This window comes from Haliotis asinina, chromosome 2, assembly GCF_037392515.1.
Source record: "Haliotis asinina isolate JCU_RB_2024 chromosome 2, JCU_Hal_asi_v2, whole genome shotgun sequence".
Lineage (NCBI taxonomy): Eukaryota > Metazoa > Mollusca > Gastropoda > Lepetellida > Haliotidae > Haliotis > Haliotis asinina.
In genome coordinates, this window is record NC_090281.1 from 26,548,152 (window position 1) to 26,560,303 (window position 12,152).

The 12,152-nt window shown below is 42.5% G+C and overlaps 1 protein-coding gene across 2 annotated transcripts in view; it reads left to right on the forward strand.

The window, feature by feature from the left end:
- The first annotated feature begins 2,060 nt into the window (after positions 1-2,060).
- The window catches only part of LOC137273503 (glutamine synthetase-like), a 39,590-nt gene continuing 29,498 nt past the window's right edge, over positions 2,061-12,152 (forward strand). The window contains exon 1 of one of the 2 annotated variants that reach the window (XM_067806221.1): positions 2,061-2,199. The gene's annotated coding sequence lies outside the window, so the exon portion shown is untranslated. The remainder of the gene's footprint in view (positions 2,200-12,152) is intronic. The other variant, XM_067806220.1, reaches the window with a different exon arrangement.

Genomic DNA, 12,152 nt, shown 5'->3' on the forward strand with positions numbered 1-12,152 from the left:
GAGATAAACCCTGGCTTCGCCAGAAACACCTGTCACATGCCCACATATTCCTGCAGAAACTAGGTTATACTCTCTAATGCATGCATGGGTTTGAGGGACATATGCCATGTTATATAAATGCATCTTTTCTGTTATCACACGAGATGAGTGTAGGAGTGCAAGTAAGTTCACGTTTTATCGTATGTCTCTGTGCAATACGAGAAACGTGCGGTGAGAGAGAGACAGACAGACAGACGGAGAGAGAGAGAGAGAGAGAAACGTACGGTGCAGTCAGTGCATGTATGGTGTATGGGTCATCGATCAATGATGAAAATTGTATATGACACCTGACGGGTATGTAGTTCAAGGGCTATGTATTGGTGCCAGCGTTTTTCATGATGTGCACGTGAGCGTGGTCGGAGTATGAGTCCAAATTTGAAGTGATACGTTCCAGTGCGTCGTTGTACATTTTAATGTTATAAGCGATTTGTTCTCGAATAATTGTTTTAAATTCAATAAAACGTTATTTATACTCGCAACGTCAGTCACTTTGGGAACGACTATGTGCCGTTGGAGTGAGTGAGTTTAGTTTTACCCCGCTTGACTCACTCATGAACTCACTCACTCACTGACGCACTCACTGACTCTCTCACTCACTATTCCAGTATGTTGGAAGTGGGAACAGGATAGTGTATCGTGGGTCGAGCTCTTAACCCTTCACAGTCACCTGGCTACCATCACCATACGGCCAGCCAATGGCGTTGATCATCAAAAGGACTTGTTAAGAACCCGTGGTGATGGTTCCTCGATCTCACTTTATAATAATTACAGATGAGCTTCACAGAGCTACAGATGCTAGAAGTCATAATCGGTTACACAGCGGGAACCCCCCGTGTTATCGGGGCGGTTTGAAGGCCGAGTGGTTAAAGCGTTCACTCGTCACGCTGAAGGACATGGTTCGATTCCCCACATTGGTGCAATATGTGAAGATCATTTCTGGTGTCACTCGCCGTTATATTTCTTGAATATTGCCAGAAGGGGCGTAAAACTAAAACCCACACACTCACTTCACATGTTATCCTACGATTGACGGAATGGCAGCGTTAAGGAAACAAGGGTGTCGTAGTCGTAGGCGGAATCAGTGTTTTGCGCGATACTAGGGGAGGGGGAGAGGGTGGTTATGGTGTTTTGGGTAGGATCACTGTTGATTTCACAGTACTCTGACATGTTATCTTCGGACAAGCCACTAGACACCAATTCCGCGATATATCCTGGAGCGACAGGATGAGCCATTTTTACGCCGACATGGACGTCCTTTAGTGTGCCACGGTGACAAGCTCTCAGATCCCATAATGTTTCGTGCTTTTTCAAAGTAACCTGTTTCGCGATCAACATTATGTTTCTCTCTGTTCCACCCTTTCTGTAGTCCACTGAATTGTGTACATCGATGCTCATAATGTGGATCACTGGATTGTTCGATTCAGACTCGATTATGTGCAGACCATCATCTGATAGCTGAAATACTGTTGAGTACCAGGTTATACAACACCTGAACTAAACCTAACCTTTCTGAAGTACAAAGCACAGATTTGCTCAGGTTCTAAATCTTTGAGCTGTATGTTGAAATAACTGATATTTATATTAAAGGTTGATCTTTACATTACTTGTCCTCTGTTTTGATATCGCGAAGACCTGTGAAGATCCGGTTAAGAAATGGTCCTCAGCAACCCATGCTTGTCGTCGGAGGCAACTAACGGGATCGTGTGGTCAGGATCGCTGACTTGTTTTTGACACACCTCAGCGTATCCCAGTTGCTTAGATCGATGATCATGTCGTTGATCACTGGATTGTCTGGTCCAGAATCGATTATTTAAAGATCACCGCCATTTAGCTGGAATATTGTTGAACATTGAAACAATAATCGGTCAGTCAATGATATCGCGAAATGTTCTGAATCAAGACACAAGGGACAAACCCCATCGCGACGACGGTAAAGGAAGCAAACGTAAAATCATCTTCCCGCTTTCCAAAACGCAAGTCTGTCGGACGTACATGCCCTGCGAGTGAGTTTCTATTACACGGAAATAAACAGCAACAGCAAGTATCACTGCTTGTGGGCTCAGTGTGTGAGGAAAGCCAAAGGTAACGCAAGTGAGTCGCGAGCTCGGTCGTGGTGACAGATCTGCGACACAATTTACCGATCAGCAGATCCTGGCACAGGTAAGGGACTTTACACTTCACATCAAGCTACAGTGTTTATGTGTGAGCAGGTATGGGTCAACAGTTCCATAACTTCCATTATTGAACAAACTTTGGTTTAATCTCGCTTTTAGCAATATTCCAGCAATATACTTGAACAAATTTTGACACACTGATTTTTCAGCGATCATTCCCATAAATTTTACAGCTACTTTTTTCGTTTCCCCAAACGCAACTTGTTTCTGAGGAAAATCAAGACTGGGTATTCCTTCACACTGACGTTCTATATTTAGTGCAGATATCTAGCAAGATCCCAGCTTTAAATTCACCGGAGTTGAACCGGTGACTAAACATGGTGGATAATAAGGGCCAAAGACTCTCAACTTGTGCTATGCTTTTCTAGACTCGTGACTATCGACTATTGGCATTCAGTAATGCATTCTTGTCGTTCAGACTTGGTCAGACTTGGTTGTGGTCAGACTTGGTTGACACATGTCATCATATCCAAAAACTAAAACTCACTCACTTTCTCGCGGCCGAGTTATAAGGAAAGCGATGACCCAAATCATCCACCATACCTAAGCGTCACGTCGGATGTCTTAATTGGCAAATGATATGTATTCCAACTGTGCAGATGTATAGTCATGATTTTTAACACTGGATTGCCTGTTTCAGAATCCATTATTCACAGTTTGCAGACCGCCACCATATACCTGAAATATTGCTGAGAGAGGCGTTAAGCAACCCACTAAAATCGAAATAGAAAAACTGTCAGTACGACTGCGACGCGTTAACGGATGTCATGGTGACGTCTTAAACGTCATACGTTAGTGCAGTAGGTCACGGTACGTCGGACTTTGTATACATCCCCAGCCTTGTACTAGTCAAAACATTGATTACAGAAAGTCTCGTTTCCCGTTTACTGGGTTCCGCCCTATTGCGCAACTTAGTGCGATAACAAGTCCAGAATGTTTAGACTCATTCATTTAACTGCATACATAAATAATAATCAGTATGATTTGATAAGTCTAAGCACTTGAATATTGCAACATGACGCTCCTCTAATCCTTCCAACACGTCTTACACCGTGCTCTATTGTTCAGCGAGCTCTAACAAACGGAAACGTGAAAATCTCAAAATGAGACTCTGCCGCCAGAAAACTTCGGTCTGGTACGGAATCGATATTATATCAGTCTCACTGTGTGTTACAGAACTACTCTGAATGAACGCAAAAAACACATAACAAGGTGCAACCAGTGCGCCAGATGCATTGTGAATCATTTCACCACCTCAGGGACAGTCTGTGGTTTCTTAGTTACGGTATGCTGCCTAAACCTCGACATAAATACAGAAATAAGGTTCCATTAAAGACTAAAACTGAAATTCATTTGTAAAAACCATTTCCTTATGAAACAAGAAATTGAAATTCAGTGTAACCAGAGTTGTTTGTAGTGTCTATTTTCACTTTCACCGAAGAAAATTCGGATCGGCTGAAAAGTTGGTCATTGCCTGAATAGGTTAAGGAGACTCATGTTTCGATGTGATTGACGCCAGCCCACGTTTCTGCAATAGTCTGTAGCGTAATAACAGTGTACTGAAAATTCTTAAACTATCTTTAAAAAATATATTTTGGCTGCAGTTGAATATAATACATGGGTAGAGCAAATTAGTACAAATTACATATGAAAACGCAGACAGAATAATGTATATCGGTTGGTAAGTATAGATTTAACAATTGAAATGTTGCATAGTAATATAGAGAATGTGAAAAACGTAAATCTAAATTACAAGAAGGTTCATTTTTCTGAAAAATATTTCATAATGCCGTGTAAACAATACAATTTTCAATTTCATAAACGTAATTTGATAATGGTTTTTGTGAAATTTCAAAGCTAGGTTTTTGTCCTTTTATTTCCATAATACTCTCGTCTGAGTAATGATGTGTTAAGCTCCCTATAACCGCGCCCCTTCTCCTTATATTTGATGTCGATAAAGCTAGCGTTACAGCAGAATGGCCACTATAGTAACCAGGTATAATGGATATGTGACTATTTATGTTGAAGAGGGTTCTTTTTCTACCATGTATACTCGTTTGTTTAGCATTTACCTCTCTCCATGCATCTGTTAAGTATTCTGTTTGGTCCAAGAAATCTTACGAGCCTGGGGATTGTTGACAATAGAAGCATGGCTTGACCATAGATCTGGCTTCTATGGAGCAATGACACAATCCAGACGCCTTTCATTTCTCATTGTGTTCTCGTAGTCTGCAGAAGTATGCATGTCCTGTACTGATGTACATGTAAAAGAGAATTCCTTTTTCTATATAAATTCATAATGTCTTTGCGTTTACATTTTACAGCTGGCCTCAGCAATTCCCTGCTAATTCTATTATATGTAAACAAGATTAACTAATCTTAAAGCAATTATAGCTTGACTGATCCAAGTGTAAGCTGTTATATTTTAGTATAACAAACGCTAGATAAGAACAAAGAAAAATCCGTGATAAAGACTGGTTTGAAAGTTACTTTAATTCGCGAGTCCATCTTTAGCACATGGGTCTGCTTACTCCAAATTGGAGCAGGTTTGGTGACAGGATTCAATTCACCGGTAAGCCAGCTAAGGTTTGACATTTTTGTGCGCAAGAATGTAGGATCAAACGTATGGAGCATTTGCACAAATTCAACATGTAGGCAACGGACTTAATAGGAATTGAGGTTTTTGTAACTATTTTCGCAGGTTACCAGTACGTCTGATTATTATGCATTTATGAGACGTTTCAGCTTTCTCTGTAGTGTACCTGTGTTGGTAGACTTATCTGGATTCTAATTGGCCTTCGACCACCCATGTTTGTAGGAGGAGATGGCTTGAGTTGCTAACCGAATAATTCACTCGATAAGCATGGGTTCAGCGTCAGGATCATATATAACCGGTTGTCTGCTATCTTGCGCCATCTGTGCAACAGCATGTCTTTCGAAAGGTTTTATTACAGGGACAAAGGAATCAGTTTAAACGCATACATGAAATCGTTCGAGCATGCAGCTATGAGCCTTTGAACTAGGTAGCATTATATCGGGAAGGAGACATATTACGTAAAGGGTTGATCTTGACCTTGCTGACTGGCGTTTTTTACACTTCAGCTGACACTAATATCATATTCTGGGCTGGAATATAAGCGCTATCATCTTCTTCTCAATATGACTCACGAACGGAGCATGCTCTGGTAATTCCCGGTATATGTATATTGGTATAGCAACACTATTATACAATGTGCATAAACTGTAAACGCCTGACTGCACTCCATAGACGTATACTGTGAGATATGACTTACGTGGTAGCAGGGAACGGCAGGGAACGGCAGGGAACGGCAGGGAACATTGTCATCATAACCGTGCAAGATGTGGTGGAAATTTCCATTGTGTAGTGGTAACATTGAAAGATGATGTGAACACTTGCAAACGGATCCTGTACATGAGAATATTTTACTTATTGTCCTCCTTACACAAAGCAGTAGAGCGATTCTAAGTCAGTCACTAAGGTAACCTTATAAGTGACCGCAGGGGTTCAAAAATATGTTGAAAAGCCACTTGCCACAGGGCAAGTGACTTCAAGAAAGTAACGTCCTGACTAATTTTCCACTTGCCCTGATTTTCTGACAAAATGCGTGATATTAATGTTTACTAGACTATTTATCAAAGAGCGATAATTTCACTCTCTACTAGCTCCACATTATTATCATTGCGAACTTTAATAGCTTCATGTTCAGCTGATATGAAATTAAATTATTTGCAGTTTGAAGCCATAACTAGAAATTATCTAGTAGTCCACGGACAAGTAAGATACCATTATTTGATTGCCCGAAAGGAAAACTGATATGTCCCGGGCGTCGGACAATGGGATTTTTAACCCCTGTCAGCCTTAGTGCGGTGTTAATGAATGGGAGTTAGGGTTAACCATAGCAAAGGTTGCTTCGTGAAAGGAGTCCCAGATCTCTTGCAATGTCAAATGAACACTATCATCTATCTAAATTGGTATTGTGCAAGATGTGGTGAACATTGTGATTGAGTAAACGAGTCCCCTGCAGAATGTCGTGACCTATCATCGATTTGGTACTTGGTAAGCAGCCTCCTAGTGCCGTCATCGTTGGAGAGAATTAGTTGCATTAATTTTATTGTCCGAAACACAATAAAATACCTATTTGCGGAAATATCAAATATATTTGAATAAACATCATCAACTGGGCATTGATAGCATTTATGTATTCTGTTAAGCATGAATGAAGTTTAACTGTCCACTGTTGATTAATAATGAACGATGACTTTTCACATATCTGTGGCACAACAGGTGACACAGCAGCTTTTCCAAGCACTGAAATATGTCAGATATATATCTGACGTTCCTCATTCTCAGTCTGTGCTTTACATACGTGTAATATCTGGAACACTTAGCTATTCAACTCACGTTGAATACAGTCAACTAAAATCACCAAATGGTAAAACGCGCATATATGATATGCAGACCGAATTTAGTAATACTCCGGTTTGTTGTGTTTCTGAAAAGGTCATAACAATCTGCGATCTCAAACGATGTCAAACGTTTTCTGGTTAGCACTTTTATTCCTGGTTTAACGACAGTCACGATTGACAGATCAGGTGACAGATCACGACTGACAGATCACCTTCGTCCAGGTGATGCCAACAGACCAGGCATACCTTATTTCTGGTGATCCAGACAAGCCGGTGATAAGTTGGTTCTGGTGATCCAGACAGACAAGGGATACCTTGGTTCCGCCGATCCAGACAGACAAGGGATACCTTGGTTCTGGTGATCCTGACAAACCAGGGATACATTAGTTTTGACAATCCAGACAGACCGGGGATACTTTGGTTTTGATGATCCAGACCGACAAGGGATACCTTGGTTCTGGTGATCCAGACAAACCAGGGATACGTTGGATTTGACAATCCAGACAGACTGGGGATACTTTGGTTTTGATGATCCAGACTGACCAAGGATACCTTGGTTCTGGTGATCCAGACAGACAAGGGATACCTTGGTTCTGGTGATCCAGACAGACAAGGGATACCTTGGTTCTGGTGATCCAGACAAACCAGGGATACATTGGTTCTGGTGATCCAGACTGACCAAGGATACAATGGTTCTGGTGATCCAGACAGACCGGGGATACCTTGGTTCTGGTGATCCAGAAAGACAAGGGATACCTTGGTTCTGGTGATCCAGACAGACAAGGGATACCTTGGTTCTGGTGATCCTGACAAACCAGGGATACATTGGTTTTGACAATCCAGACAGACTGGGGATACCTTGATTTTGATGATCCAGGCTGACAAGGGATACCTTGGTTCTGGTGATCCAGAAAGACAAGGGATACCTTGGTTCTGGTGATCCAGACAGACAAGGGATACATTGGTTCTGGTGATCCTGACAAACCAGGGATACATTGGTTTTGACAATCCAGACAGACTGGGGATACTTTGGTTTTGATGATCCAGACAGACAAAGGATACATTGGTTCTGGTGATCCAGACAAACCAGGGATACGTTGGATTTGACAATCCAAACAGACTGGGGATACTTTGGTTTTGATGATCCAGACTGACCAAGGATACATTATATATTGGTTCTGGTGATCCAGACAGACAAGGGATACCTTGGTTCTGGTGATCCAGACAGACCAAGAATGCCTTGGTTCTGGTGATCCAGACTGACCAAGGATACCTTGGTTCTGGTGATCCAGACAGACCAGGGATACCTTGGTTCTGGTGATCCAGACAGACCGGGGATACCTTGGTTCTGGTGATCCAGACAGACAAGGGATACCTTGGTTCTGGTGATCCAGACAGACAAGGGATACCTTGGTTCTGGTGATCCAGACAGACCGGGGATACCTTGGTTCTGGTGATCCAGACAGACAAGGGATACCTTGGTTCTGGTGATCCAGACAGACATGGGATACCTTGGTTCTGGTGATCCAGACAGACAAGGGATACCTTGGTTCTGGTGATCCAGACTGACAAGGGATACCTTGGTTCTGGTGATCCAGACAGACCGGGGATACCTTGGTTCTGGTGATCCAGACAGACCAAGAATGCCTTGGTTCTGGTGGTTCTGGTCGTGGAAGACCAGGCTATCTTGTTTCTAGTATCGCTCCAAGCAGTATTGTGCTGCTAAATCCCTCCTCCAACAAGTGGGGTGACCAGGAGTGGAATGACAAATTCAATTGGACGGTGAATTTTGTTAGTTCGGGTCAGGCTCCGATTTACAAAAGATATTTTGGATATGTGACTTATCTTAATCACGAAACACATCAAGAACAGCTCAACAGCTTGTGGTAAATCAACCGTCACTAAAACTACAGGCAAAGATTTCCAGGCCTATCATCCTGCCCATACTGATCGTCATAGAGGTACCTTTAGTTTCTCTCATAGTCCCTGAACCACATCATTTTCCCTACCAAAAACCTACCAAAAAGATATATATTCATTATAAGTATTCAGAGGTGTTGTGGAAAGCCGAGTGAGTTTGTTTTAACGCCGCTTTTGGCAATATTCCAGCAATATCACGTCGGGGGAGACGAGAAATTGCGTCATCGTTGTGCCCTTATGGTGTTAGCGTGATGAGCGAACACTTTACCCACTACGCTACCTCACTGCCCAGACAGGATTTGGTCGATTTGCAGTTATATATATGTAGTTGTTACATTTTCATAATAAAGGATTTTCTGGTTCCCCCAGAAATGTTGCTAAAAGGGGCATAAAACTAAACTCAGTCACTCACCTGTGATAAGAGCCTATGACTCGGTGTAAGGTAATTACAAGTCACATGCTTGTTGCCATAGTCCCATGATGAAACAACTTACAGTCTGACTGAGAAAGCACATTCCATTAGGAATTGTTGAGAGGGGCGTGGCTGAAATATGGAATGAGAAATCCTCTGGATTTTTTACCTGAGATACTAAATGGTTACATTAGACTAGTGTCGACGGGGCTGACTGTGTTCGCTTTTGACAAGGTAACTATGGAATCTTAGGAGGAACATAGTCGGGATGTCGCTTTGGTTGAGACGTTCGCGTTGCCATTTCTGGTGTCCCTGGCATCATATGTCTGGAATATTGATAAAAGCACATAAAATCAAACTCACTCACTCGCTCACTTAATGTTTATATGTTGTTGAAGTCGAGCTGACAAAACACATTCTACCAACTGCATCTTGCTTTGTGAAGCAGCGGAGTGGTCAGTACGTCCTTGCGGGTTCCACTTCAAAACGTGTCATTGAATGGTTATTTTGTTTCGGGATGTTTGTTTATCTGTGTATTGCTTAACGTCTCACTCAGGTACAGCTATATGACGGCGGTTTTTAAATAATCAAGTCCGGACCAGCCAACCCGACCATCAACATCATGAATATCGATCTACGCAGCTGTGACACATAAACATGGGTCAACCAAGTCAGCGAGTCTGACCACCCGATCCCGTTAGTCGCCTCTTACGACAAGCATGGGTTGCTGAAGACCAACTCCAACCCGAATCTTCACGGGTATAATTTGTAAGATTGCATTAATATCATCGGCACAAGAGCAGCAGAGACTGTAAACAACAAACAAACAAATACCTAAGAATCGCGCCACAATGACTCTTTTGTGGCTGTTTGTAAAGGCATATGTGGTATTCATATAGGCATTCAGATCAATATTGATGCATTCTTGCCCGAAACATGCGAACTCTTGAGTACATTATCAATATTGTAGATGAAAACTTTCAAAATTCCTAACGTCATGGTCAGTCCAACTTATATAATAAGTGCATGTATTTTAACGCATGGAGGACAGTGGGGGTAGACATGAGGTTAAAGCATTCGATCGTCAAGACCCGGGTTCGATTCCCAGGGTCGGATCCGGTGGAGGGGTGTGTGAGTTAAATCAGAGGTATCGACTGCGGGATTCAACGAACTGTGTCTTAATAGCTATGGAATTCTTGAAGGTACGATGACGCGCTTTGGTTATGTTTAGAGATATTCATGCTTGTTCTAGGATTTCATAGTTTGGCTAGACGACTTGCTATTTAAATGTGTCGTCAACGCCTTATCGCGGCATCAGTGTGTGCTTGATGTGAGAGGTGTCAAGACATAGATGTATAGCTTCACCACAAAGGTACCGTTTATATGCATATATATCTTTCTAGCCCCCCACGTCAATGTCATATTACAGTAATTACACCGTAGAGATAACAATGTTAAATTGTAAATTGTCTGTAAATTTTAAAAGCGTATTAGTGAGTGAGATGTTGAAATTGGATAAGGTCCATTTTGAACGTTAGCGCTGCTACATCATAGCGTGGCTGCTTGTCGTGGACTGAGTGAGTGAGTGTATTTAGTTTTACGCCACACTATATTATATCAACATGGCAGCGTGAGTTAAAAGTGAAAATGAATGCAAGTGCACTTGCCAGTTAGGTATGGCGGGGTACATTGTGTAAGAGATGTGTCCAAGGCATATACCTTTAGGAACATTGTCTGAGCGACCCGGGATTCGAACCAAGGATCAACGGTCAACCTTAGACTGAAGGTCACCCTTTGGGACTTATCTGTGGGTACATGTAATAGGGTGCATGTCTGGGGGTGCATCTCTGGGGGTAAATGTCTACTGGTACATGTCAGGGAGTAAATGCCTGTTGCTACATGTCTGGGGGTAAATGTCTGATGGTACACGTCTAGGGATACACGTCCGGGGGTACATCTCTGCAGATACACGTTTGGGGAACATATCTTGAGGCACGCGTCTCATGATACACATCTGGGGGTGTATAACATAGAGGCTCATGTATCCTAACTGTTTGTTGGAAGAACTGATGTGTGAGTAGTGAGGAATGGTGTACGAAATCAACTTGATACGGTCCACCATACTGCCGCCTGATTCGGATCTGATATTTCCCTGTCAGGCATTGTGAACAATAACCCACATCTAAGGTGGATTCTTCAATGACAGCCTACAGCTCTGTTGCGTAGTTCATGTCTATACCACCTGACTCTAGAAGGTCAAGGTCAAGCATTTAGAAATTGATGTCTTCCTTGTCGATAGCACGACCTGCCGCGAGCTATACACAAACAATAAATATAGCCAGCATGGACAATAAAACTCCACACACTGGTGAATATCGGGGTGACTGTACAGGACTCTTGATTTGCAAAACACGTGATGTGCTAAATATTTAGCCTTGAAACCGGTGGGAAGTGGTGTAGCCTAATTGTTAAAGCATTTACATGTGTTCGATTCCCCACATGGGTACTATTTGATACGGCTGGAGTAAAGGCGGTGCAAGACTCACTCACGCTGAAATGAGTGCACGTATTATGTATGGTAATGTGTGTACACTGGCAGGAACTGATGACCTCGGGACATGATTGATTAACTCTGTCTCATAGTCACTGAACCATACAACTCTCCGTGTCAACAGAAGAGCTCTTTTATACAATTCCTTTTATATTAAACATTTTAAGAGACCCGTTGCCAAGGAACCTGATGAATCTTTTCTTTAGGCTTTAGTATTGCAGACAGGGCTCGGAAAATCAGAGAACATATTGCGGTGGTTCAGGAACTGTGAGACAGACTAAGAAAAGGTCTCGACAGACTAGCTGTTAGTGTTGTGACTCCAATACTTTGACGTGGCCATGAGGTCGTCGTAAGATGACGAAGGGAACTGTGGTTAGTAACAGGGTAGTGATCAAGAAGGGAATCCGCAATTCACAACCATCCCTGATGACTCAACAGTAGCCGGTCTCACAGTCGCGGTAAAGATGTCGGTAGATGGGTTCTTCAGCAACTCATGCGTGTCTCCCCTGTGGAGATCAGCTGTAACCTGATCCACCAAAGGAGGATGTTGGTGTTTTCGAACCCGACATCCCAGATGATCCCAGAGGTGGCCTATTGGGAACGATAGGAGATCGTGTTAGCCATGATG